Raw genomic sequence first — 27,927 nt, 5'->3', positions numbered from 1 at the left:
CATCCATTTTGGTTGGAATAACAGTAAAAAGGAGTATTACTTGAGTGGTAAAAGGTTGCAGCGCGCTGCTGTGCAGAGGGACCTGGGTGTCCTTGAGCATGAATCACAGAGGGTTGGTCTGCAGGTACAACAGGTAATTAGGAAGGCAAATGGAATTTTGTCCTTCGTTGCAAAAGCTGCTGAGGCCGTGCCTGGAGTGACTGCGTGCAGTTCTGGTCTCCTTATTGAGAAAGGTGTACTGACACTAGAGAGGATACAGAGGAGGTTCACCAAGTTGATTTCAGAGCTGAGGAGAGACTGAGTAGACTGGGATTTTATTCATTGGAATTCAGAAGAATGACGGGACATCTTAGAAAAATATATAAAATTATGAAGGGAATAGCTAAGATAAACATAGAGAGGATATTTCCTCTGGCAGGTTAAACTAGGTCAAGAGGACATAGTCTCAAGATTAGGGGGAGCAGAATAAGAATTGAATTGAGAAGGAACTTCTTCACTGAGAGGGCTGTGAATCGATGGAATTCCTTGTCCTGGGAAGTAGTTGACGTTACTTCAGTAAATGTTTTTAAAGCTAAGAGAGATTTTCTTTGAACAATAAAGGAATTAAGGGTTATGGTGAGTGGGTGGGTAAGTAGAGGTGAGGCCATGAAAAGATCAGCCATGACCTTATTGAATGGTGATGCAGACTCAACGGGCCAGACGGCCTACTCCTGCTCCTCGCTCTTATGGTCTTATGTTAATGAGAATCCTGGCAAGTAAACTGGTCACAGATATTATTTCCAAATTAAGTGGTACCTATTGCTCAGTGGAAGTACTATCAGTGACAGCATTAACAGTGACAGTACTGTCTATGTCTGTACTGTCAATGACAGTATCATCAGTGGCAATACTATCAGTGACAGTACTATCAGTGGCAGTACTGTCAGTCGCAGTACTATTAGTGACAGTACTATTAGTGACAGTACTATCAGTGACAGTACATTCAGTGACAGTACTCTCAGTGGCAGTACTCTCAGTGGCAGTAATTGCAGTGGCAGTACCGTCAAGAGCAATACTATCACTATCAGTACTGTCAGAGGCAGCACTATCAGTGGCAGTCCTATCAGTGGCAGTACCTTCAGTGGCAGTATTATCAGTGTCAGTATTATCAGTGACTGTACTATCAGTGTCAGTACTATCAGTGGCAGTACTGTCAATGTCATTACTATCAGTGGCAGTATTCTCAGTGGCAGAAATATCAGTGGCAGTACTGTCAGTGGCAGTACTATTAGTGACAGTACTATTAGTGTCAGTACTGTCAGTGGCAGTACTATTAGTGGCAGTACTGTCAGTGCCAGTACAGTCAGTGTTAGTACTGTCAATAACAGTACAATCAGTGACAGTACTATCAGTGTCACTACTGTCAGTGGCAGTACTGTTAAGGTCAGTACTGTCAGTGCCAGTATTATCATTGTCAGTACTGTCAGTGGCAGTACTATCAGTGGCAGTACTGTCAATGGCAGTATTATCAGTGACTGTACTATCAGTGGCAGTCAAATCAGTGACAGTAATATCAGTGACAGTACACTCAGCAGCAGTACTATCAGTGGCAGTACTATCAGTGTTGGTACTGTCAGTGGCAGTACTATCAGTGTCGGTACTGTCAGTGGCAGTACTATTAGTGACAGTACTATCAGTGGCATTACAATTAGTGACAATACTGTCAGTGTCAGTAATGTCAATGACAGTCCTATCAGTGGCAGTACTATCAGTGGCAGTACTATCAGTGTCAGTAATTTCAGTGGCAGTACTCTCAGTGACAGTATTTGCAGTGACAGCACTGTCAGTGGCAGTACTATAAGCTTCAATACTTTCATTGACAGTGCTGTCAATGACAGTATTATCAGTGGCAGTACTGTCAATGGCAGTACTGTCATGGTCAGTACTGTCAGTGGCATTACTCTTTGTGTCAGTACTGTCCGTGGGAGTACTCTCAGTGGCAGGACTATCAATGTCAGTACTGTCAATGACAGTACTATAAGCGACAGTACTACCAGTGTCAGTACTCTCAGTGGCAGTAGTATCAGTGACAGTACTATCAGCGACAGTAATTTTAGTGGCAGTACTATCAGTGTCAGTACTGTCAGTGGCTGTACAATCAGTGACAGTATTATCAGTGGCAGTACTATCAGTGGTCGTACTATCAATAACAGTACTATTAGCGACAGTACTACTAGTGTCAGTACTATCAGCGACATTACTATCAGTGTCAGTACTTTCAGTGGCAGTACTATCAGTGTCAGTACTGTCAGTGGCAGTATAAGTAGTGACAGTATTATCAGTGACAGTACTATCATTGGCAGTACTGTCAGTGTCAGTCCTGTCAGTGGCAGTACAATCAGCGGCAGCAAAATCAGATCAGTGGCAGTACTATTAGTGGCAGTATTATCAGTGATAGTACTATCAGTGACAGTACTATCATAGAACATAGAACATAGAACATAGAAGGATACAGCGCAGTACAGGCCCTTCGGCCCTCGATGTTGCGCCGACCGAATCCTACCTAACCTATACTAGCCCAATAACTTCCAAATGCCTATCCAATGCCCGCTTAAATGACCATAAAGAAGGAGAGTTCACCACTGATACGGGCAGGGCATTCCATGAACTCACAACCCGCTGTGTGAAGAATCTACCCCTAACATCTGTCCTATACCTACCACCCCTTAATTTAAAGCTATGTCCCCTAGTAACACCTGACTCCATTAGCGGGAAAAGGTTCTTAGTATCTACCCTATCTAAACCCCTAATCATCTTATACACTTCTATCAGATCTCCCCTAAACCTTCTCTTCTCCAATGAGAACAGCCCCAAGTGCCTCAGCCTTTCCTCATAAGATTTTCCTACCATTCCAGGCAACATCCTGGTAAACCTCCTCTGCACTCGTTCTAAAGCTTCCACATCCTTCCTATAGTATGGCGACCAAAACTGCACACAATACTCCAGATGAGGCCGCACCAGAGTCTTATACAACTGCAACATGACCTCAGGACTCCGGAACTCAATTCCTCTGCCAATAAAGCCCAGTACACCATATGCCTTCCTCACAGCACTATTTACCTGGGTGGCAACTTTCAGAGATCTGTGTACATGGACACCAAGATCCCTCTGCTCATCCACACTACCAAGTAGCCTACCATTAGCCCAGTAATCCATCATCTTGTTATTCCTACCAAAGTGAACGACTTCGCACTTAGCTACATTGAATTCCATTTGCCACATTTCCGCCCAGCTCTGCAACTTATCTATATCCCGCTGTAACCTACCACTTCCTTCCTCACTATCCACAACTCCACCGACTTTTGTGTCATCCGCAAACTTGCTTACCCAGCTTTCAAGTCCTTCCTCTAGATCATTTATAAAGATAACAAAAAGCAATGGTCCCAAAACAGATCCTTGTGGTAAGTACTGTCAATGACAGTCCTATCAGTAGGAGTAATTTCATTGTCAGTACTGTCAGTGGCAGTAAAATCAGTGACAGTACTATCAGTGTTTGTACTGTTAGTGGCAGTACTATCAATGTCAGTATTACCAGTGGCAGTACTATCAATGTCAGTACTATCCGAGGCAGTACTATCAGTGGCAGTACTGTCAGTGGCAGTACTATTAATGACAGTACTATCAGTGTCAGTAATTGCAGTGGCAGTACCGTCATTGGCAATACTATCACTGTCAGTACTGTCAGAGGCAGCACTATCAGTGGCAGTCCTATCAATGGCAGTACTTTCAGTGGCAGTATAATCAATGCCAGTATTATCAGTGGCAGTACTATCAGCGACAATACTATCAGTGTCAGGACTGTCAATGACAGTGCTAACAGTGTCAGTACTGTCAGTGGCAGTACTATCAGTGACATAATATCAGTGACAGTACTATCAGTGGCAGTACTATCAGTGTCGGTATTGTCAGTGGCAGTACTATTAGTGATAGTAATATCAGTGGCAGTGGCAGTACTACCAGTGACAGTACTGTCAGTGTCAGTACTATCAATGACAGTTCTATCAGTGTCAGTACTATCAGTGGCAATACCATCAGTGGCAGTACAATCATTGACAGTACTATCAGTGGCAGTACTGTCAGTGGCAGTACTTTCAGTGGCAGTACTTTCAGTGGCAGTATTATCAGTGACAGAACTGTCAGTGGCAGTACTATCAGTTTCCATACTTTTGGTGGCAGTACTGATAGCGGCAGTACAATCAGTGATAGTATTATCAGGGGAAGTACTATCAGTGGCAGTATTGTCATTGGCAGTAATATCAGTGTCAGTACTGTCAGTGACAGTACTGTCAGTGGCAGAACTATCAGTGACAGTATAATCAATGACAGTACTAACAGTGGCAATACCATCAGTGGCAATACTATCAGTGACAGTACTATCAGTGGCAGTACTGTCAGTGGCAGTACTTTCAGTGGCAGTATTATCAGTGCCAGTACTGTCAGTGGCAGTACTATCAGTGGCAGTACTGTCAGTGGCAGTACTTTCAGTGGCAGTATTATCAGTGACAGTACTGTCAGTGGCAGTATTGTTAGTGTCAGTTCGATCAATGACAGTACCATCAGTGGCAGTACTATCAGTGTCAGTATTCGCAGTGGCAATACTATCAGTGACAGTATTATCAGTGACAGTACTATCAGTTTCCATACTTTTGGTGGCAGTACTGTCAGTGACAGTATTATCAGTGGCAGTACTCTCAGTGTCAGTACTTTTAGTCAGAAGTACTATCAGTGTCAGTATTGTCAGGGGAAGTACTATTTGTGGCAGTACTGTCATTGGCAGTAATATCAGTGTCAGTACTCTCAGTGACAGTACTGTCAGTGGCAGAACTATCAGTGACAGTATAATCAATGACAGTACTATTAGTGGCAGTACTGTCAGTGGCCATACTGTCAGTGGCAGTACTATCTGAGACAGTACTACCAGTGGCAGTACTGTCAGCGGCAGTACTCTCGGTGTAAGTAATGTCCGTGGCAGTACTATCAGTAGCAGTACTATCAGTGTCAGTACTTTCAGTCAGAAGTACTATCAGTGTCAGTACTTTCAATGGCAGTCCTATCAGTGACAGTATTATAAGTGACAGTACTGTCATTGGCAGTAATATCAGTGTCAGTACTCTCAGTGACAGTACTGTCAGTGGCAATACTATCAGTGACAGTATAATCAATGACAGTACTATCAGTGGCAGTACTGTCAGTGTCAGAATTGTCAGTGGCAGTACTGTCAGTGGCAGTACTATCAGTGACAGTACTATCAGCGGCAGTACTATCAGTGTCAGTACTGTCAGTGTCAGTACTGTCAGTCTCAGTACTGTGAATGACATAATATCAGTATTGTCAGTATTGTCAGTACATTCAATAACAGTACTATCAGTGGCATTATTGTCAGTGGCCATACTGTCAGTGGCAGTACTATCTGAGACAGTACTACCAGTGGCCGTACCGTCAGTGGCAGTACTCTCAGTGTCAGTACTGTCCGTGGCAGTACTATCAGTAGCAGTACTATCAGTGTCAGTACTTTCAATCAGAAGAACTATCAGTGTCAGTACTTTCAATGGCAGTCCTATCAGTGACAGTATTATAAGTGACAGCACTGTCAGTGGCAGTATTATCAGTGACCGTATTATCAGTGACAGTACTATCAGTGTCAGTACTGTCAGTGGCAGTAATATCAGTGTCAATACTCTCAGTGACAGTACTGTCACTGTCAGTACTGTCAGTGGCAGTACTATCAGTACTGTCAGTGGCAGTAATATCAGTGACAGTGCTATCAGTGTCAGTACTGTCAGTGGTAGAACTATCAGTGACAGTATAATCAGTGGCAGTACTGTCAGTGGCAGGACTGTCAGTGTCAGTACTTCTAATTGCAGTACTCTCAGTGGTAGTACTGTCAGTGTCAGTACTGACAATGACACTACTATCAGTGTCAGTAGTATCAGTCAGTACTGTCAGTGGCAGAACTATCAGTAACGGCATAATCAGTGACAGGACTATCAGTTGCAATACGGTCAGTGGTAGTACTATTTGTGACAGTACTATCAGTGATAGTACTATCAGTGACAGTACTGTCAGTGTCAGTACTGTCCATGTCAATACTGTCAATGACAGTGCTATCAGTGGTAGGACTGTCAGTATCATTACTTCCAGTTGCAGTACTATCAGTGGCAGTACTGTAAATGACACTATTATCACTGTCAGTAGCATCAGTGTCAGTACTTTTAGTGGCAGTTCTATCAGTGGCAGTACTGACAGTGTCAGTACTTCTAATTGCAATACTGTCAGTGGCTTTACTGTCAATGGCAGTACTATCAGTGGCAGTACTATCAGTGGCAGTACTGTCAGTGTCAGTACTGTCAGTGGCAGTACTATCAATGACAGTATTATCAGTGACAATGCTATCAGTGACAATATTATCAGTGACAGTACTATCGGTGCCAATACTGTCAGTGTCAGTACTGTCAGTGTCAATACTGCCAATGACAATACTATCAGTGGCAGTACTTTCAGTGTCAGTACTGTCAATGACAGTACTGTCAGTGGCCGTACTATCAGTTTCCATATTTTCGGTGGCTATACTGTCAGTGACAGTATTATCAGTGGCAGTACTATCAGTGGCAGAACTGTCAGGGTCAGTACTATCAGAGGCAGTACTATCTGAGACAGTACTACCAGTGACCGTACTGTCAGTGACAGCACTCTCAGTGTCAGTACTGTCTGTGGCAGCTCTATCAGTGGCAGTACTGTCACTGTCAATACTCTCAGTGTCAGTTCTGTTAATGACAGTACTATCAGTGTCAGTACTATCAGTGTCAGTACTATCAGTGACATTACTCTCAGTGGCAGTACTGTCAGTGGCAGTACTGTCAGTGGCAGTACTGTCAGTGGCAGTACTGTCAGTATCAGTACTGTCAGTGTAGGTACTCTCAGTGGTAGTACTATCGGTATCAGTACTCTCAGTGTCAGTACTGTCAGTGTTGGTACTGTCAGTATCAGTACTGTCAGTGTCAGTACTATCAGTTTCAGTTCTGTCAGTGTCAGTACTGTCAGTATCAGTACTATCAGTTTCAGTTCTGTCAGTGTCAGTTCTATCAGTGTCAGTTCTATCAGTGTCAGTGCTGTCAGTGTCAGTACTATCAGTGTCAGTACTATCAGTGGCAGTACTGTCAGGGTCAGGTCTTTCAGTGGCAGTACTATCTGTGACAGTACTACCAGTGGCCTACTGTCAGTGTCAGTACTATCCATGGCAGTACTATCAGTGACAGTACTGTCAGTGGCAGTCCAATCAGTGACAGTATTATCAGCGTCAGTACTATATGTGGCAGTACTGTCAGTGGCAGTAATATCAGTTTCAGTACTCTCAGTGACAGCACTGTCAGTGACAGTACTATTGGTAACAAGTATTATCATTGGCAGTAATTTCAGTGCCAGTGCTCTCTGTGACAGTATTATCAGTGGCAGTACTATCAGTGTCAGTACTGTCAGTGGCAGTACTGATCGTGGTAGTACTATCAGTGACAGTACTATCAGTGGCAGTTCTGTCAGTGTCAGTACTATCAGTGTCAATACTGTCAACGGCAGTGCTATCAGTGGTCATACTTTCAGTGTCAGTACTGTCAGAGTCAGTTCTGTCAATGACAGTCCTATCAGTGGCAGGACTGTCAGTGTCATTACTTCCAGTTGCAGTACCATCAGTGGCAGTACTGTCAATGACACTACTATCATTGTCAGTAGTATCAGTGTCAGTACCTTCAGTGGCAGTTCTATTAGTGACAGTACTATCAGTGGCAATACTGTCAGTGTCAGTACTTCCAGTGGCAGTACTTTCAGCGGCAGTACTGTCACTATCAGTACTCTCAGGGTCAGTACTGTCAATACAGTACTATCAGTGTCAGTACTTTTAGTGGCAGTACTATCAATGTCCGTACTTTTAGTGGCAGTACTATCAGTGACGGTATTATCAGTGACAGTACTGTCAGTGGCAGTACAATCAGTGACAGTATTATTAGGGGCAGTACTATCTGTGGCATTACTGTCATTGGCAGTAATATCAGTGTCAGTACTCTCAGTGACAGTACTGTCAGTGGCAGTACTATCAGTGACAGTATAATCAATGACAGTACTATCAGAGGCAGTACTGTCAGTGTCAGTATTGTCAGTGGCAGTACTATCAGCAGCAGTACTATCAGTGTCAGTACTGTCAGTGGCAGAACTATCAGAGACAGTATAATCAATGACAGTACTATCAGTGGCAGTACTGTCAGTGGCGGTATTGTCAGTGGCAGTGCTATCAGTGTCCGTACTGTCGATGTCAGTATTATCAGCGACAGTACTATCAGTGTCAGTACTATCAGTGTCAGTACTTTTAGTGGCAGTACTATCAATATCCGTACTTTTAGTGGCAGTACTATCAGTGACGGTATTATCAGTGACAGTACTGTCAGTGGCAGTACAATCAGTGACAGTATTATTAGGGGCAGTACTATCTGTGGCATTACTGTCATTGGCAGTAATATCAGTGTCAGTACTCTCAGTGACAGTACTGTCAGTGGCAGTACTATCAGTGACAGTATAATCAATGACAGTACTATCAGAGGCAGTACTGTCAGTGTCAGTATTGTCAGTGGCAGTACTATCAGCAGCAGTACTATCAGTGTCAGTACTGTCAGTGGCAGAACTATCAGAGACAGTATAATCAATGACAGTACTATCAGTGGCAGTACTGTCAGTGGCGGTATTGTCAGTGGCAGTGCTATCAGTGTCCGTACTGTCGATGTCAGTATTATCAGCGACAGTACTATCAGTGTCAGTACTATCAGTGTCAGTACTCTCAATGGCATTACTATTAGTGACAGTACTATCAGTGGCAGTACTGTCAGTGTCAGTACTGTCAGTCTCAGCACTGTGAATGACAGTTATATCAGTGTCAGTACTGTCAGTGTTAGAACGCTCAATAACAGTACTATCAGTGACATTACTGTCAGTGGCCATACTGTCAGTGACAGTACAGCCAGCGGCAGTATAATCAATAACAGTCCTATCAGTGACATCGCTCTCAGTGACAGTACTCTCAGTGTCAGTACTGTTTGTGGCAGCTCTATCAATGGCAGTACTATCAGTGTCAGTATTTTCAGTTAGAAGTACTATCAGCGTCAGTACTTTCAATGTCAGTCCTATCAGTGACAGTATTATCAGTGACAGCACTGTCAGTGGCAGTACTATCAGTGACAGTACTATCTGTGTCAGTACTATCAGTAATAGTAGTATCGGTGACAGTACTGTCAGTACTATCAGTGTCAGTACAATCAGTGGCAGTACTGTCAGTGGCATTACTATCAGTGACAGTACTATCAGTGTCAGTACAGTCAGTGTCAGTGCTGTCAATGACTGTACTATCAGTGGTAGTACTGTCACTGTCAATACTCTCAGTGTCAGTTCTGTCAATGACAATACTATCAGTGTCAGTACAATCAGTGTCAGTACTATCAGTGACATTACTCTCAGTGGCAGTACTGTCAGTGGCAGTACTGTCAGTGACAGTACACTCAGTATCAGTACTGTCAGTGTCAGTACTCTCAGTGTCAGTACTCTCAGTGTCAGTACTCTCAGTGGTAGTACTATCGTTGTCAGTACTGTCAGTATCAGTACTATCATTGTCAGTACTGTCAGTGTCAGTACTGTCAGTGGCCGTACTCTCAGTGGCAGTACTATTGGTGTCAGTGCTGTCAGTGTCAGTACTATCAATGTCAGTGACAGTACTGTCCGTGGCAGGACTATCATTGACAGTATTATCAGTGACAGTACTGTCAGTGGCAGTGCTATCGGTGACAGGATTCTCAGTGGCAGTACTATCAGTGGCAGTACTGTCATTGGCAGTACTCTTAGTAACAGTATTATCATCGGCAGTAATTTCAGTGCCAGTGCTCTCTGTGACAGTATTATCTGTGGCAGTACTATCAGTGTCAGTACTGTCAGTGATATTACTATCAGCGACAGTACTATCAGCGACAGTACTATCAGTGGCAGTACTGTCAGCAGCAGTGCTCTCAGTGTCAGTATATCAGCAGCAGTACTATCAGTGTCAGTACTATCAGTGTCAGTACTATCAGTGACAGTACTATCAGCGGCACTATTATCAGTGTCAGCACTATCAGCAGCAATACTATCAGCGACAGTACTATCAGTGACAGTACTATCAGCATCAATACTGTCAGCGTTAGTACTATCAGTGGCAGCACTGTCAGCAGCAGTGCTATCAGTGGCAATACTGTCAGCAGCAGTACTATCAGTGTCAGTACTGTCAGTGGCAGTACTATCAGCGACAGTACTACCAGCAACAGTACTATCAGTGTCAGTACTATCAGTGACAGTACTATCAGTGGCAGGACTATCTGTGTGAGTACTTTCAGTGGCAGTACTATCAATGTCTGTATTTTCAGTGACAGTACTATCAGTGACAGTATTATCAGTGACAGTACTGTCAGTCGCAGTACAATCAGTGACAGTATTATCAGTGGCAGTACTATCAGTGGCAGTACTGTCATTGGCAGTAATATCAGTGTCAGTACTCTCAGTGACAGTACTGTCAGTGGCAGTACTATTGGTAACAGTATTATCATTGGCAGTAATTTCAGTGCCAGTGCTCTCTGTGACAGTATTATCAGTGGCAGCACTATCAGTGGCAGTACTGTCAGTGATATTACTATCAGCGGCAGTACTGTCAGCGGCAGTACTATCAGCGACAGTACTATCAGTGACAGTATTATCAGCAACAGTACTATCAGCGACAGTACTATCAGTGGCAGTACTGTCAGCGGCAATACTATCAATGTCAGTATTATCAGCGACAGTACTATCAGCGGCACTATTATCAGTGTCAACACTATCAGCGGCAATACTATCAGCGACAGTACTATCAGTGACAGTATTATCAGCATCAGTACTATCAGCATCAATACTGTCAGCGTCAGTACTATCAGTGGCAGTACTGTCAGCAGCAGTGCTACCAGTGGTAATACTGTCAGCGGCAGTACTATCAGTGTTAGTACTGTCAATGACAGTACTATCTGTGTCAGTACTATCAGTGTCTGTACTATCAGTGGCAGCACTATCAATGACAGTACTATCAGTGACAGTACTATCAATGACAGTATTGTCAGTGGCAATGCTAATCAGCGACACTCCAGTTAGATCTCAGTCCTAGATGCTGGCAGTTCAAGTTCCATGCCAGTTACCTGAGCATGAAAACAACTCCCACATGACAGTTTGATAGTGAGAAATCACGCCCCAGGTCATATTCCAACAGGTTTGTTTGAAATTACAAGCTTTCAGAGCACTGCTCTTTTGTCAGATGAAGTGATGTTATGGAAGGGCTGAATTTTTGGAGATTCTGTCATTTCAATGAGATATTAAAACAACATGCTATCTGTTGTCACCGATGGATAACTGGAGCAAATGAAAGCACTTTGAAAGGAAGTCGAAGAGTGTGGCTCGTGGAAAGCACAGCCGGTCAGGCAGCATCCGAGGAACAGGAGAATCAACATTTCACAGGCATGAGCCCTATGCCTGAAACGTTGACTCTCCTGCTCCTCGGATGCTGCCTGACCAGCTGTGCTTTCCATGCGCCACACTCTTTGACTCTGATCTCCAGCAGTCCTCACTTTCCACTCTGATAGGGAACAAGCTAGGTCTTTGAATTCTCCTGATCAAAGCCTATCTCAACAGCATCATCACTAAAACAAATCACTTGGTGATTATCTCACTGCTTTCTGTGGGACATTGCTGTGTACATATTGAGAGTGGCAATTCTTACAACAGGAAGTAGACTTCAAAATTACTTCATCGGTGTAAAGCGTTTGAAAGATCCTGAGACCATGAAAAGCTTTCATGCAAGTTTTGTTTCTTCCAGAGGTGTGAAACCGGAAATCCACTTAACATCTATTTCAGTTGGGAGAGCAGCTGATGACAAATTTTATTCACAGTTGTTTGTGACCCTTGGTTATTGCTGCAGAGACTCCAGAGATTCCTTGTAACAATAACAGCTGTGAATGTAATTTTGCTGAATTGCACAGCCCAGTGAGATTATTACAATCACTGAGTTCATTGCCATTAAAGGGAAATTCAGCCTTAATTAATTTGTGGCTACTCTTAACAGCTGTCTGTTTTTATATACATTTTAATTAGGTGTAACTTCTCACTTTTGCAGCTGTCAGAAAAAACTTTTTTTTTGGGAAAAGAAAAATTCGTTGTTGCTTGGATTTTCACGGAATTCACGCAAACTTTCCCCTCTTACAATTCTCATCAGCTCTACATTATCAGAAATGCTTGACAAGGGAAATTCTTTCCAGTCTTATAATTACAGCTGCTTCTGAAGCCAAAATCAATAAGTTTAATTCGTGTTTAATATTAACTGATCTTTAATTAATATCTTATATCCAGGAGGCACAGCAGAAAAAGTCAAACCAAGTCAGTTTCTTAGACCTTCTGGTGACTGGTTCAAGATATTAACAACGGCTGAGTGTAGGTCACCTTCACACTCCCTTAGCCAGGGATTAGCACTTGGCATGCATAAAGAGGAGCAAGAAAAAGACAAGGAGAATTTTAAACAGCTGAAAAATAGTGGAGTTTTCTTGGAGCAAAAATTGAATACTGGGTTTTCTCAAAATGCTTAATAATCCATAACTTAACTTCGGTCTGTCCTGTAGGCCAAGGTGATCAAATTCACAGTTAAATTGAGGAGGAAGTTCTTGAATTATTTTGGTGAGTGAGGTTGTTGATTGTAAATCTTTGCAATACGACATTATCTTTAAATAAGGAATGTGTTCTTTTTTGATACTTTCCAAAATTGGTACGTTACTAAAGACTAGAAAACTCCACTGATAGTAAATGTGAAATTTTATGAAAGAATGTAACTGAAACTGAAGTCAGTCAGATCCACAGTCCAGATATTCTGAACTGTTTCTTCTACATCCTCCACTATGCTTCAAGAAGTTCTAAATTCATAATGTTAAGCCACAACATCATAACTATTAATTCAACAAACCCTGACATATGTGAATAAGCAATTTGCAAGCTAGACATAGCAATTACAGAAATAAGAAAATAAACAAGAAAAATAATTGGACATCTCATCAAAGATATATAGGAAATATCTGAGATAGGGTCATTAGACCTAAATATTAACTCTAGTTTCTCTTCACAGATATTGCCAGATCTGCTGAGTTTTTCCAGGAATTTCTGTTTTTGTTTCCAATTTATTGCATCTGCTGTTCTATCAGATTTTTTAAAAATAGGAAATATCTGTTGCCTTAGACAGTGTAGCACGTTATTGCTGGACTTTTAGCATCTTTAATCAACAGCCATACAAGTTAAGATAACATTGAGGATTTTAACATTCAAGGCCAGATTTTTTAAAAAACTGCCAGTAATGAATTGGTCACCTTGTTCCCGGTATACTTGTGATATATTCCCAGTTAGAGAGGAGATATTGAGAGCACCAGTATATGTCTGTGCAAATGCAAGTTCAAAATTCTGACCTCTCGTTTTGATTCATTTATTCCATCACTGCTAATGGAAACAGGAAAAATATTGTTAATTTTTCAAAGAGCAACGGAATGTAGAGAACTGAATGATTACTGAAAAGAGTTACGGGGAATCAAGGATATAAAAGATCCATGCATGCTTCTGGAGACGGTAATGAACACTCAGGCTGTCGACATTTTTCATGTAATTATTAGTTCTCCACTTGCCTGACAGTACAAGGGCTGTCAGAACAATCGAGGGTGGGTGAGGTGTGAAACCACTGCCCCATTTGCCTTCTCAGGTGAATGTAAAGGATTTCATTACATTCTTATAAAGAAGAACAGTGAAATTCAACCCAAAGTCCTGCTCAATAACTAGCCAACAATTCCACTGATTATCTACTCATTTATATCATTGTTATTTCTGGCACTGGGCTGTGTACAAACTGGTGCTGTGAATTCCTGTTTTACAACAGGGACACATCATAATTAAAATTTAATTGGGTGGAAAGGGCTTTTGAGACATCCTAAAGTTATAAAAGGAATTATATAAATGAGTACCTTCTTATTTTTGTTAGCAATCACATCAGAATTGCTTACATTTCTCATGTTTCATCTCTGCTTTCTGAACCTTATTAAGTCAGAGGCACAAAAGATGCTCAGACTTTCTTGAGTGACGTCAACTTGATGTCATAAGATCATTCGACCAACAGAAATAGGAGCAGAAGGAAGCCATTCCACTCCTTCAGCCCGCTCTGCTATTCAATAGGATCATGGCTGATCCTGAGATTCTTCATGTTCTCGTTCCTGTCCTTTTCCATAACACTCTCAACTCTGATCTCCAGCAACTGCAGATCCTCACTTTCTCCAGCTTTTAACAACACCTTGTCCAGTTGCAGTAAGACTTCTCATTCTCACACTCCATCCCCCCACCCCCCCACTCCCGAAATAAGAATCAACATTCCATTAGCCTTCCTAATTACCTGCTGACCCTGTGTGCTTGCTTTCTGTGTATTATGTACAAGTCCCCTTCTGTTGCAACTTTCTGCTGTTACTCTACATTTAAATAATATTCTGTTCTTTATTCTCCATTTCAAAATTATGCTTTTTTTCCCATATTTTGCTTCATTTGGCAACTTGTTGCCCAACGATGTTACACTGCCTGTGTCCCTCTCACAACCTGCCTTTTCATCTATTTTTGTATTGTCTGCAAATTTGTCTCCAGAACATTTCCTCCTTCCAAGTCACTAATATATATTGTAAACAGTTGTGGTCCGAGCAATGCTTCCTGTAGAAACCCGCTGGTCAGAAATTGCCAACCTGAAAAAGCAATCCGCAAATCCCCACTCCATGCTATATTCTGCTTAATTTCCCTCAGCATTCAATTCGCAATTTCAATTTGCAAGCCAGAAGAAACATCATTTTGCGATACTCTGCAAATAACCACAACACCTTTCAAATTACATAATGTTAAAATTACACAATGTTAAAATTACATAATGTTTAAATTACTATTTAACATTTGTCATTAAACACCTGACTGACCTTGAACTCTCTCAAACCCTGATTCATTACATTACAAACTGACCGAACAACTTGTACAGGCAGCTGGGACCATTAACTATTTGCCATCAGAATGTGTTTTAGATAAAACTACAAAGTAAAAAGGAGTATACGTTGTGAAAGAGAGAACACTGCATGATTTCTGCGCTGGAAGAATGGTGATACATTACTGTAGGCATGCAAATCTAGAGAACTGAGATAAAGTTATTGGACACAGGTTCAGATCCCATCCCAGCTGTTTAATGAATAAGTCAAGAACTAAAGACAAATCTCAGTAATTTGACCATAAGGAGTAGGCTGTGGAGACCACTGAGCTTGCTCTGCCATTCTATAAGATGGTGGCTGGTCTGTCCTAGGCTTCAACTCCTTGATATATTAAATATCAGTCTGCTTTGTCTTTAAGCGTTTCCAGTGATCAAGTCTTCACAACTCTATGGGGCAGAAATTCCTAGACATTCACTCCCATCTGGGTGAAGAAATTCTTTCACATCTCAGTTTTAAATGAGTGTCTCCTTACTCTGTGACTATGTCCCTAGTTTGAGATTCCCTCATTAGTTGAAATGTCTTCTCAACAATCTAACCTGCCAAGCCCCTTCACACCTATTGCCTGCATTTCCTTTTGTCAGTCTATATATACCAGCTTGAATCATTGTTGCTACCACCTTCAGTTCCTATGTTCCAGCTCCTTTCAACCTGCCACTTAAGACACAGTGAGTGTACCACAGTCAAGTGCACATACGCTCATGTTAATGTATAAGGCAGGTGATAGAAAGATTATTTGCCCAGGTGAAGAGATGTGCACATCGCCTGTGGTGTTAATAGCCAGAATGAGCCAATCTGTAGATGGCTGTTGTCAGTCCTTATCCCATTTCTGATTTGTTGGACCCACCTTCCAGACAAGGTAAGATGGGAGTATTGTTTACATCTGCTGAATGCAGTGTCGTCTATGACAATGGAAATCAGATAGATGCATGACCAGTGGCCGAGGCACGTATTTGAGAATCTATGTCAAGTATGCATTCCCTTTCTGTAGAACTGTAATATTTAATCCACTTAGAGTCATAGAGATGTACAGCATGGAAACAAACCCTTCGGTCCAACCTGTCCATGCCGGCCGGATATCCCAACCCAATCTAGTCCCACCTACCCGGCCCATAACCCTCCAAACCCTTCCTATGCATATACCCATCCAAATGTCTCTTAAACGTTGCAATTGTACCAGCCTCTGCCACTTCCTCTGGCAGCTCATTCCATACACATACCACCCTCTGCATGAAAAAGTGGCCCGTAGGTCTCTTTTGTATCTTTCCCCTCTCACCCTAAACCTATGCCGTCTAGTTCTGGACTCCCCGACCCCAGGGAAAAGACTTTGTCTATTTACCCTCTGCATGCCCCCACATCCTTTCACACAATTCATTGCAAATCATAACTTGCAGCATAAAAAAATCTTGTCCTCGTCCCCTATTTCTACTTTTGCCAATAGTCTTGATTTTGCAATCCATTATTCCTCAAAAAAAAGCTGAATATTGCTGGAGGTTAGAAGAGTCAACATGATATTCATGGTTGGAACATGAAACAAAGGCAGAGTCATAAAGTCATACAGCATGGAAACAGACCTTTCAGTCCATATATCAATGGCGGCAAATGTTCCCAAAGTGAACTAGTCCCACTTGTTTGTGTTTGGTCCACGTCCCTCTAAACATTTCCTATTCATGTACCTGCCCAAATGTCTTTTAAGTGTTTTTTTAACTGCAGCTGCACCTGCCACTTCTTCTGGCACTTTGTTCCATGTATGAACCAGCCTATGTGTAAAAATGTTGCCCCTCAAGTCCCTTTTAAATCTTTCCATTCTCACCTTAAAATGATGCCATCTCGTTTTGAACTCCTGGGAAAAAGACCTTTGCTATTCTGCTTGTCTATGCTCCTCAATTTTTTACACACCTCTGTAAGGTCACCCCTCAACCTTCTACCCTTCAGGGAAAATATCTTAGCCTATCCAGCCTGACCTTTAACTGAAACCCTCCAGTCCCAGTATCATCCTGGTAAATCTTTTCTGCATCATTTCTGATTTAATAATATCCTTCCTATAACAGGGGGACTGGAACTGTACATAATACTCCAAAAACAGCCTCATCAATGTTTTGTATAGCTGCAACATGACATCCCAACTCCGATACTCAATGGTCTGGGCAATGAACACAAGCATGCCAAACACCTTGTTCATCACCCCATCTCCCTGTGATGCCACTTCCAAGCAACTATGTACCTGAACTCTTAGATCCCTTTATTCATCAACACTCCCAAGAGACCTATTATTAACTGTGTAAGTCTTGCTCTGATTTGCCTTTCCAAAATCACCTCACATTTATCTAAATTTAACTCCATCTGCCACTCCTCAGCCATTGGCCCAGATGATCAGAATCCTGTTGTACTCTAAGATAACCTTCTTCTCTGTCCACTATACCACCAATTTTACTGTCATCTACAAACTTATGGATCATACTCCCTATATTCTCATCTAAATTGTTTATGTAAATGAGAAACAGCAATGGACCCAGCATCAATCCCTGTAGAACACCACTGGTCACAGATATCCAGCCCAAAACAAATCCTCTACCACCACCCACTGTGTCCTACTATCAAGTCAATTTTGTATCTGATTGGCTTGCTCTCTCTGGATCCCATGTGATCTAACCTTACTAACCAGTCTAACATGTGGAACGTAGATGAAGGCCTTGCTAAAATTCTTCCTGTCTGCCCTCAACTAACTTCTTGGTCACTCCCTCAAAAAACCCAATCATGTTTGTGAGACATCCCAACCCCGATACTCAATGGTTTGGGCAATGAAGGCAAGTGTGCTAAACACCTTGTTCATCACCCCATCTCCCTGTGACACCACTTCCAAGCAACTATGTTCACATGTAGAACACCACACTGATTATCCCTCATCAGTTCCTGCCTTTCCAAATTCATGTAGATCCTGTCCATCAGAATCCTCTCCAATGACTTACCGACAACTGATGTCAGACTCATCGGTCTAAAGTTCTTCGGCTTTTTCTTGCAGCCTTCCTTCTAAAAAGGCACAACATTAGTCATCCTCTCATCTTCTGGTACCTCAACTGTGGCTGTAGATGATACAAGTATCTCTGCAAGGGGCCCGTAATGACTTCCTTAGCTTCCCTCAATGTCCTGGGATATGCTTGATCAGGTCTCAAGGATCTATCTACATTTATGCATTTTAAGAGCTCCAGTACTTCCTCTTCTGTAGTGTGGGCTGTTCTCAACATTGAAGAAGATGGTGTGGTTTTCAAAGTACTCTCGAATATTGGAAACTGATGCAGAGCAAATGCTTTACTCTGCTACATGGTTAACAGTTCCGATGTTGTCAGTTCTGTATTCACAATACATCCTCCCAAAAATACAAAGGACATCGAACGTGGAGAACATAGAATTATCAAGCTTAGTAATTATACTGTGAAAATCCCTCCAAAGTTAATACAAGCAAAATTAAAAAGCTGACAGGGAATTAAGCAAGTCTTTTTGTTTATAATTCAGAAAACCAGGTGCCTAATGCCAATCTTTACAGACTTTTATGCATATTTATTTACAGAGACATTAAACTGAGGCCTCATCTGCTGTGTCAGGTAAATGTGAAAGCTTATTTCAAAGAAGAACGCAGGAATTTTCACCAGCATCCTGGCCAATGTTTATCTCTCAACCAACAGCACTAAAACAGATTATTTGATCATTATCACATTGCTGCTTGCAGTACCCTGCAGAGTGCAAAATTAGCTGTTGCATTTCCGGGATTTCAATATTAACTGCAATTTTAAAAAAATGCTTCATTGGCTGTAAAGCAATTTGATACAACCTTCAGTTCCGATGGGTACTATGTCAATGAAACCCTTCTTCTTAAAAATTGAGCTTTTACGGTTTTCTAAATAAGAAAGGAAAATGCAAGCATGTGGCAATTATTTGTCCACAAGCAATAAGAAGGAAAAGAGATGTTTCTATGCTTTATGTATTATTTCAAACTGTTCAACAGTGTGAGGTCTGAACAATCCTGCAAAGCATTAGAATTACTGGGAAAATTTGAACTAATTAGAGATCTTTGCAGGGAAAGCCACAGTAATAGCTAATAATGAGAAAGGAAATTGGGCAAAAATATGAATAGAAGTGAGATAAAGAGATATTAGATTGTCCAATCTTACCAGCGTATATTCTAAATTCATTACAGGCTTTAAGTTGTTCTGCGTGTTTCAGCTAGTCTTGCTCTAATTGTGTGTTCAGGGATAGTAACTTTGTGATTAATTAGTAATTGCACTAACTTTTCCCCGTACTTTTTAAACTACCTCCTTGGCATAAATATTCAAAGCACCGAACTGGTATTACAGCTTTATTTATTCTGATTAAAAGCCAATTATGTAACAATTAATGTAGAACAGGACAGCATATGCCAGGCAGAATTTTTAAGCCCTTCAGGAGTGAGTTTGGATTTAATGCCAGGAGCAAAGTTCAAAAGTCACTGTGTAACATCTGATCTGGGAGTGACAGATGACTTGGAAACAGATTGCTTTCAAGCTGTTTATTAAGAAACAAACATTTAGATATATATTAGACAAACAGAAAACATATGTGACACTATAATGATGAAACAATTGTCAAAGCTCAGATTGGATAACTGAACACTTGAGGTAGAGTGTTGTATAATGATTCTGAAGGATTAATATTCATGATATATTGGCTCCACCCATTTGTGGGTGTTACATACAGGCTGCGGGTGGTGACAAGGAATCTTACGCCAGCTTTCAGAAGCCCATGTATCTGTACCAACTTCCTAAGGTCCTAGTAATTAAAACTGAGCAGATGCAATTCCAACCCTTGCTATCACGTAAAATAAATCTTTTTGTTATCCAAGAACAGTGCATCTTCGGTACATCCTGCATGCTAGAATATCCTCTACCATTAATAATCAAATAGGTCAAAAACAAAGCAAAAACTAAAGTGGTTCAGTGGCAGTAAACATCAACAAACTCTTCAGCTGTCACTTTGACACACTCCCCTGTTCCCTGGGCAACACCTCTGTCTCAGGCTTGCGGCAGCGCTCCAGCGAGTCTCAGCACAAGCAGAAAGAACAGTGTCTCATTTCTCACTTGAGACCTCTGCAGCCTTCTGGACTCAAGATCGAGTTCAACAATGGTAGGACTTGAGCACTTTCTCCCAAGTCCTTACCCCAACCCCCACACACCAGGCCTTGCCATCACATGGCTGCCATCATACACAGTTGAAAATGTGTTGCTGGTTAAAGCACAGCAGGTTAGGCAGCATCCAAGGAACAGGAAATTTGACATTTTGGGCGTAAGCCCTTCATCAGGAATTCCTGATGAAGGGCTTATGCCCGAAACGTCGAATTTCCTATTCCTTGGATGCTGCCTAACCTGCTGTGCTTTAACCAGCAACACATTTTCAACTGTGATCTCCAGCATCTGCAGACCTCATTTTTTGCCATCAGACACAGCCCATTTGTAGCTGCTAATAGTTCCCATTAACAGCTATTGATTTTCTTAGGCTAACCTTTACCTCTTCCTTTGTCCATTCAACTGTTTTTCTCTTCTTTTTGGACTCTATCTGCATCTAATTATTTACCTCTCCCTTCTCCCCAATCCCCATATTCTGTATATGTACCTACATTTTCCCCACAGCCGTCAGTTCTGAAGAAGGGTCACTGGATCGGAAACATTAACTGCTTCTGTCCATAGATGCTACCAGAGCTGCTGAATTTTTCCAGCAATTTCTGGTTTTGTTGTTGATTTCCACCATCTGCAGTTTATTTTAATCAAACAACCCTTAGTCAGTCCATGTAGTGAGACAGCGGCAAATATCACAAGGATTATTAGTCTGGGAAAAAAACATAATGAAAGTTACACTATTAGTTAATGGTCTCATAATAAAACATCATATGGGCAAAAGTAATCATAACAGTGCAACATTATACAATTAGCATAAGGGTGAGAAACATAGGTTTAAAACTACTGCCTTAAACTTAAATCAAGTTGCATACAAAGGTACAAAGATAGACTTAACAACAGTAGGTTAGAAATATAGGTGAAAAAGCAAAGCTTTAGTGAAGCAAAGGTAGCTATTTAAACAGATATTTTAATAACTACTGTCCAACCTACTAAAACTGTTCCAGATTCTAAAACAAAAAATTAGAAGATGATAGCCAACTCATTCACTATTTCCTTAGTTACATCCTTTAATACTCTGACATGAACAATATCAGACCTTGGAGATATACAACTTTCAATCCCATTATCTTCTCCAGCATCATGTTTTACTGATATTAATTCCCTTCAATTCCTCTTTTCCAAAAGACATTGTTTCCTGACTACTTCTGGAAGTTATCTGTGTCGTTTTCTATGAACAGAGAACTAAAGCAGCTGTTCAATTGTTTTGCCATTTCCTTGTTCTAAATGATCATTTCTTCTATTTCAGACTGAAAGGGGTTTACATTTGTCTTCATTAATCTTTTTTCTTTTACATTCTTATAGAGCTCCTCAGGTCTGCTTTTATGTTACATGAACGTTTACTTCCATGCTCTATTTTCCCCTCCTAATCAAATATTTTGCCAGATTTCCATCCTTAAGTGATGTTAGTGAACCAGATGTGCTTTTACAACAATTGACAAAGTCACATAGTTGCCTTTGGGCAAGCTTTTTATTCCAGAATCCCATGGTGTTCAATTGTGGGGTTAAAGCCTGTATTCTGGGGTACTAGATTACCTTTTCAGTGATATTTTACATTTATATTCATGAAAGGAAGGGTTTAGAGAGATAAGGGCCAAATGCTGGCAAATAGGACTAGATTAATTCTGGATATGTGGTCTGTAGGACATGTTGGACTGAAAGGTCTGTTTCTGTGGTGTACATCTCCATAATTCTGTGACTTTATCACTTGGATAAAAGACTAAATGCATTGTAGACAGATGTATAGAGAAATATAGGGAGATGTATAGGGAGATAACTTGTCAGGGGGGTTAGAAAAAGTGCAATTTTACCTCCCTGGGGTGGCAGCAATAATCAGGTTACAGTCCAAATATCAAACAAAAAAGTGTAATGATTAAATCCTTCCTCCTTAGATTGCAAGATCAAATTCTCACTGCTAGGTGACAAGAAGCATATTTGCATATATTTGCACCTCATTAATTACGCAGCTCACACTCTTAACTTCTCTTTCCTAATTACTTCTCCCAGGTTGAGAAATCCAAAGCTTCCAAACTCAACACTGGAAACCAAACAGGCACCTTGCCAGTTTGTCTCCTCAGGCTGGTGTCTGGGTGAGTTCATACCCATGTGGCCATTTTCCTTCTCGTGGAGTGTGTTAAAGTTTGCAGATAGCACCAAGATGATTAGCAGAGCAAAGTGTGCAGAGGACTGTGAAACTTTGCAGAGAAACTTAGGTATTTTGAGTGGGCAAAGGTCTGGCAGATGGAATACAATGTTAGTAAATGTGAAGTCATCCATTCTGGTAGGAATAGCAGTAAAAAGGATTGTTACTTAAATGGTAAAATGTTGCAGCATGCTGTATGCAGAGGGACCTGGGTGTCCTTGTGCATGAATCGCACAAAGTTGGTCTGCAGATAGGAAAACAAAAAGATTTTGTCCTTCATTGCTAATGGGATGGAGTTTAAAAACAGGGAGGTTATATTACAGTTATATTACAGCTGTACAGGGTGCTGGTGAGGCCACACCTGGAGTACTGTGTGCAGTTTTGGTCTCCTTACTTGAGAAAGGATGTACTGGCTCTGGAGGGGGTGCAGAGGGGGTTCACTGGATTGATTCTGGAGTTGAGGGGGTTGGTTAATGAGGAGAGACTGAGTAGACTGGGATTATATACATTGGAATTTAGAAGGATGAGTGGGGATCTTATAGAAACATATAAAAATATGGAGGGAATAAATAGGATAGAAGTTGAGAGGATGCTTCCATTGGCAGGACAAGAGGGCATCGCCTCGAGATTAGAGGGAGCAGATTTAGGACTGAATTGAGAAGGAACTTCTTCACCAAAGGGTTATTAATCTGTGGAATTCCCTGCCCAGTGAAGTAGTTGACACCACTTCAGTAAATATTTTTAAAGCTAAGGTACATTTATTTTGAACAATGAAGGAATTAAGGGTTATGGTGAGTGGGCGGGTAGGTGGAGCTAAGGCCATGATCTTATTGAATGGTGGAGCAGGCTTTACTCCTGCTCCTAGTTCTTATGGTCTCGTGGTCTTATAATAGTCTTCAGAACAGGTCACTGTATTCATGGTGTAGTTTCAGTATCAGTTGTTGCATGTGCAAACAGATTAGATGGCAAATGCTCTGCATATGCATTTAGAGAATGGTAATGTTTGAGAGTCAACGTGAAAGTGTGCTTACTGAAATGAGGGTGAACAGCCACTCAAGGGATACACCCATCGTCAGCACAGAGGTTAAGTCATTTTCAGTCCAGGCTGTTGCCTACAGTTGTGGTTTCCTAGATACATTTGCACATATGGAAAGAAGAGAAACCATTGGTTGTTGAAGATGGAGAGATGCTTGCACTGAGCAATGAGTTAGTATTAGTTCTCATTGGAGAAGAATGGAACGTAATGTTGCTTACTGAACTGCTGGCCCATGTCACCTCCCCATCACCTCATGAATGGACGTGGTCTTCCTCGGCAACCTGACTTCCTTTTCCTCCAATGAGTGAGCAGCTTGATGTGTACCACCTCCCTTTCCCTGCAGCACAGCTGGTATTGTTGTCTAACTCCATTCCTGGGCCAGTTGTTCCTGGAAGAAGAGAAAGAGAAAGTTTGAATGTGATGGGAAAAGGTATAGTTGCATTTTGTGAACTTACATAACCATGCAAGAGAATAGGAATGACAGAAAGCAAGAAGGATTACTTGTTTGAGAGCATGAGGTGGATATGAGCCCTTGAGTTGACATTATGCATTTGATGTTAAAGTTTGCAGTCCATCACCCTTGGTAAAATAGACTTGCAGTGGAAGAGTTCGGTTGAGCGATGGCTTTGCTGAGTGCGAGGTATCAAACAAAAGATGGCATCACTTATATTGTAGAGTAAAGAAGACTTTTCACTGTAGTCCAGCAATGCTTGTGAGGTCCAAAGGCACTGACCTTACACTGCTGTCTACACCCAGGCGGGATAGATGGGATGCAATGACATCGTGATTCCATCCACTGGATGTCCTGTCTTTCTGGGATCGCATCCAGCAATGTCTGCCAGACATGTTTTGTGAATTGGTGAACAAATTGAACCCTTTTTTGTTTTTGTTGGTATCTTTTCAGCACAGACTGAAAGGAAACTCCTGGTTTGCGGTTTCTGAAGTGGTGACCAGCTGATCTTTAAATTTCACCTAGAGCTTTCCTTTCTGGAAGGTCCCAACTTGTCAGTTTCTCACCACGTGCTTCGCTGGGTAAGTCACACAACATCTCACAAGCATAGATTCTGAGCATAGAAGCATTTCATTCACTCCATGTCCTGGCAGAAACGACAACATTTAGCATGCTTGCCAAATACTTTAAATTAAATGTGACAATTTCCCCTAACGTGTTTGCAAAAGGTTATTGAGGAGTTAAATCACTGGACAAAACATTGCCAGATTGAATATAATGTGGGAAAATGGGAGGTTGGCCAGTTTAGTGGCAAGAGTCAAAATGCAGAACATGATTTTTATGGAAACTATTGTAGTGGTTTGAATCAGAAATTGGCTTGCTGAAAGACGACAGAGAGTGGTGATTGAAGGGAAATATTCATCCTGGAGTTCAGTTACTAGTGGGGTATTGCAAAGGTCTGCCTTGCGTCCACTGTCATTTGGACGCATGGATGGGGACATAGAAGAATGGGTTAGTTAATTTGAGGATGATACTAAGATCGGTAGAGTTGTGGATAGTGTCAAAAGAGTTTGTAGGTTACAGTGAGGCATAGATAAGCTGCAGAGCTAGGCTGAGAGATGGAAAATTGAGTTTAATGTGGAAAGGTGTGAGGTGATTCACTTCGGAAGGAGCAACAAGACTAAAGAGTACTGGGCTAATAGTAAGATTCATGGTAACCTAGGTGAGCAGAGAGATCTCGGTGTCCAGGTACGTAGATCTTTGATAGTCTCACCTGGGTTGATAGAGTTGCTAAGAAAGCATACAGTGTGTTACTTTTTATTGGTGGAGGGATTGAGTTTTCGAACCATGAGATCATGCTGCAGCTATATAAATTCTGGTGCGGCCACACTTGGTGTTTTGCACACAGTTCTGGTCACCACATTATAGGAAGAATGTGGAAGCAGTGGAAAAGGTGCAGAGGAGATTTACCAGGATGTTGCCTGGTATGGACGGAAGGTCTTATGAGGAAAGGCTGACAGTCTTGAGGCTGTTTTTGTTAGAGAGAAGAAGATTGAGAGGTGACTGAATTGAGACATATACGATAATTAGAGGGTTAGACAGGGTGGACAGGGAGAGCCTTTTTCCTTGATGGTGATGGCTGGCATAAAGGGACATAGCTTTAAATTGAGGGACAATAGATATAGGACAGATGTCAGAGGTAGTTGCTTTATCTAGAAAGTAGTAGGGGCGTGGAACACACTGCCCGCAACAGTAGTAGACTCGCCAACTTTAAGGACATTTAAATGGACATTGGATAGGCATATGGATAAGAATAGAATAGTGTAGGTTAGATGGGCTTCAGATTGGTTTCACAGGCCAGCGCATCATCGAGAGCCGAAGGGCATGATCGAGCACATCATCCTGTGCCGTAATGTTCTATGTTCTGTGTTCTCGAACTCTGTGGTACAAAGGGTTCCAGTTGTCTTTGAACATGAAATATACAAAGAAAGCATGCTGGTACATCAATAATTAGGAAGGCAAATGGAATTTTGACCTTTGCTGCAAAAAGCACGGAAGATAAAAAAGAGGAATACTTAACAGAGCTGTACTGAACTCTGTTCAGGCCATACCTCAGGTATTGCATTACATCTCTATAATAAAATTAGGACATGCCTATCTTGGATGAAGTTCAGAGAAAGTTCACTCGCTGACTGTTGGGATGAAAGATTGTCTTAGTTAAGGTTGGAAAAATACTCAGTGAAATGTCAGTAACAGTTTGTGTTTCTATAAGAGCACCATCTTGGTTGACAACTGCAACATGACGCATACTTTTCCTGCTTCAAGGTACTCCACATCTTTAACATCACTTCATCTAACCAGGTCAATTGACTCAATAAGCCTATAGCATTAAAATATAAGGAAATTCAATAGGATAGATGCTAAGAATATAGAACAGGATCTGGAATCTAGAATGGGAGATGCAGTTAGAGGAATTGCATCAAGGAATTCCAAACATGATTTTCATAAGTATAACGTCCCAGCATTCCTTCTTGATGGGACAACAATGGTCGATCTGGCAATGTTTTAATTATGCCTGCCTACTTTGTTCTGAACGCCAGCTCATAAAGATAATTTGCAGATTTACAATAAGAGTTCACATCTCTTCCAGGCTATAGTTGAGCTATTCAGTGCAAATTTGCAGATAATGCAATTGTTATCTTCACTGGTTTGAACCTCACAGCTCTTTATCAACATTTTGCAATATTTTGTGAAACATAGATATATTTATTAAACTTCAAAGATGTTACAAAGTGTACCTCAGGCAGTCTTGTTCCAGTTTAAAATGCGTTATGAAGCCATCAGAGAAGGATAGACAGAAAAATTTATGCAAAGGAAGACTGTAAGCCACAAATAGGATAAAGAAAGACTTCAACCTTATTTGTCTATGTTTACATTCAATATTAATTGGAAGAATGGGACTGAGGAAAGGGTAATATTAGCACAACAGGGATGCCTCCTAAGCAGATTCGCACAGTTTTGTTGTAGCATTTTTCTGCCCCAGCAGTTGGTGTTCAGTATAATCTTTTGGCATTTTTGTAACTTAAGAGTCATTTGATGAAAAAGGGGCAAAAATTCATCTGGTTCTTCCTTTCCTCTATCTTTGTAGTGACACAACACTGTGATCAATTGCCCCATTGTATCCAGCGATGTGAAGGCTAGGTGGGTTAGCCATGGGAAATGCAGGGTTACTGGGATCGGGTGGGGAGCTGAGGTTGGATGTGGTGCTCTTCAGTGGATCAGTGCAGACTTGATGGGCCAAATGGCCTCTTTCCATGCTACAGGGATTTTATGGCCCTACCTAAAAGAATGCAAATATCAGGAAAACTGAACAGGCTGAGTCGTTTCTCTGTAGGGAAGAGGAGATGAAAGCTGGCCTGATTGCCTTTTAAAATCTGAAGGACCTGCCATGAGGAAAATGTTTATACTTGTGTTGGAGTCCTAAATTAGGCATCATAATTACAAAATTGTGACCAATTAATCCAACACAAAATTCTGAAGAAATGGTTTTGATGAGAGAATGTTATTCACTACCACATGGGTTGGTTGGTCTACATGACACAGATACATTTAAGGGAAAGATGGATAACTGCTTGAGGCAGGAAGGATAATTAGATGAGATGAATTCAGGTCATAGGAGGCTTGAATGAACCATGAACACTGTCAACAACCTGAAATTGGCTTGCTTCTGTGCTGTCAAATTTTAATTAATTTTAATAAATTCTAAGCAAGTTTACAACAGATGCACAAATGAGCAAGGAAAGCTGCAGATTTGGAAAACTTTGCAAAGCATAGATCAAAAATTAATTCTTTGCTTTGAAGCACATTGCACTCACCATATCGTGTTCTAAAATATATTATTGTTCTTTCACACTGCACATTCATCTTTCACATTGTTA

This window comes from Hemiscyllium ocellatum, chromosome 6 (genome assembly GCF_020745735.1).
Source record: "Hemiscyllium ocellatum isolate sHemOce1 chromosome 6, sHemOce1.pat.X.cur, whole genome shotgun sequence".
Lineage (NCBI taxonomy): Eukaryota > Metazoa > Chordata > Chondrichthyes > Orectolobiformes > Hemiscylliidae > Hemiscyllium > Hemiscyllium ocellatum.
This window is presented reverse-complemented; position numbering follows the sequence as displayed.